This window comes from Grammomys surdaster, unplaced genomic scaffold (genome assembly GCF_004785775.1).
Source record: "Grammomys surdaster isolate TR1022 unplaced genomic scaffold, NIH_TR_1.0 167, whole genome shotgun sequence".
Classification (NCBI taxonomy): Eukaryota; Metazoa; Chordata; class Mammalia; order Rodentia; family Muridae; genus Grammomys; species Grammomys surdaster.
This window is the reverse complement of record NW_021604615.1, coordinates 8,474,575-8,476,632: the sequence shown is the minus strand read 5'-3', so window position 1 is coordinate 8,476,632 and position 2,058 is coordinate 8,474,575. Positions and strand designations below refer to the sequence as shown.

The 2,058-nt window shown below is 43.1% G+C and overlaps 1 protein-coding gene across 1 annotated transcript in view; it reads right to left on the bottom strand.

The window, feature by feature from the left end:
- The window catches only part of Upf3a (UPF3A regulator of nonsense mediated mRNA decay), a 13,489-nt gene that overhangs the window by 6,937 nt on the left and 4,494 nt on the right, over nucleotides 1-2,058 (bottom strand). The gene's annotated exons all lie outside the window — the stretch shown is intronic.

Genomic DNA, 2,058 nt, shown 5'->3' with positions numbered 1-2,058 from the left:
GACTCAGTCACAGCATCACTCACTACATGGAATGGTCCATCATCAGGTGACTCAGTCATAGCACCACTCACTACATGGAATGGTCCATCATCAGGGGACTCAGTCACAGCATCACTCACTACATGGAATGGTCCATCATCAGGGGACTCAGTCACAGCACCACTCACTACATGGAATGGCCCATCATCAGGGGACTCAGTCACAGCACCACTCACTACATGGAATGGTCCATCATCAGGGGACTCAGTCACAGCATCACTCATGACATGGAATGGTCCATCATCAGGGGACTCAGTCACAGCACCACTCACTACATGGAATGGTCCATCATCAGGGGACTCAGTCACAGCATCACTCTCTACATGGAATGGCCCATCATCAGGGGACTCAGTCACAACATACAAGAGCTCACTTGACAAGAGAGAAATGTACAGGTCAGCAAACCCAACTATCCCGTATTACTTCCAAATAATTTTTGAATGGAGTATCTTCAGTCATGGTTTTTAGTTATAATCAACTATTTTGATGTTAAAATGTTTTGTATTAGAGAGATAGCTCAGTGGTTCAGGGCATTTGCTGTTCCTCCAGTTCCAGGGTATCCAATGCCCTCTTATGACTTCTGAGGACACCTGGACACATAGTACACATACACGCACATAAAATAAAAATAAAATTAAAAAAATTAATTTAAATGATGTTAATTCAAATATACATATTCAAAGAACTTACCCTGCTTAAAAGAGACACAGGGCTAAAAGGTTTGGGAGCTTTAAGGACATATATTATGTTCTATGCTCGGTTTGTTTCAAACAAAACCATGAAAACTGGAAGCAGCAGGAAGTGACTTTGATGTCCTATGGGAGGAAGATGAACACACACAGAGACGTTCTCTGAAGGATCTGTTCACTGGCTTTAGCCAGCACATGGAGCACTTTACTTTACATTGCCCAGTAAGCAATGTCATCTGGTAACATTTCTCGTTATTTTTACAAAGATACCAAAATTCCAAACTTGTCAGTACATAAAATAAATAAGTATAATTCAAAAATGTAAGAAGTAAGAAAGAATGGGGAGGTGGAAGGCAGTGGACTGGCAGGGACGGTGTTCACACAGCACACAGCCACTGACAAAGTCCACAGAGCTACAGTGATCAAGACAGCACGGTGCTGGCACAAGACAGACAAACACACCAAGGAATGCAGTCGCGAACAGCAGAAGACACTTGGCTATATGATGACATCATTTTGACAAGGATGCTAAGATCATTTACCAGGGACCAGCGGATACTTCAACCAATGGTACTGACACCCGGACAACCACACACAAGACAATGAAATTAGACATTTACCCAATGCCACATACTTAAAAACTAATTCAAAACACACAGCCAGTAACTGAAAGTTCTATGTTCATAAATTCTTAAATGTGACAACACATGCATAGGCAACTAAAGCAAGAACAGATGAACAGAACAATATCAAAATCAAAACCTCAGTTGCATCAAAAGTCACAATCCACAGAGTGAAAAGGCAATCTATGGGCTGGGAGGGCCGTCCAGCTGGTAAGAGAGCGCCACCCAGAGGACACAGAGAACTTCTGCCACTCAGCAGCAACCCAACCAAATGAACAAAGAGAAGAATCTGGGAGTGGTACCATGCACCTGTGTGATTCTAGAATTTACGAGAAAGAGACAGAGGGATTGCTGCAGGTGTGAGGTCAGCCTGGGGTACATGGTGAGACAAGACAAAGCAAATGAAAACGCTCAATATGTCAATTAAATAACCTAGGTCAGGAATGACAAAGAGGCTGAGTGGTTGAGAGCACTTGCTGTCCGTCCAGAGGACAGAAGCTTGGTTCTCAGCACACACGTTGGGCAGCTCACAACCACCTGTAACTCCAGTTCCAGGGAATCTAGTCCCCTCTTCTGGCAGCTGAACCCTTCTACAAAATATGTCTCATGCACACACATACATGTAAATGTTCTCTCTCTCCCCCCTTTCCTTCCTTCCCTTCCTTCCTTCCTTCCTTCCTTTTTTTTTTTTTTTTTTTTTGTTTTTT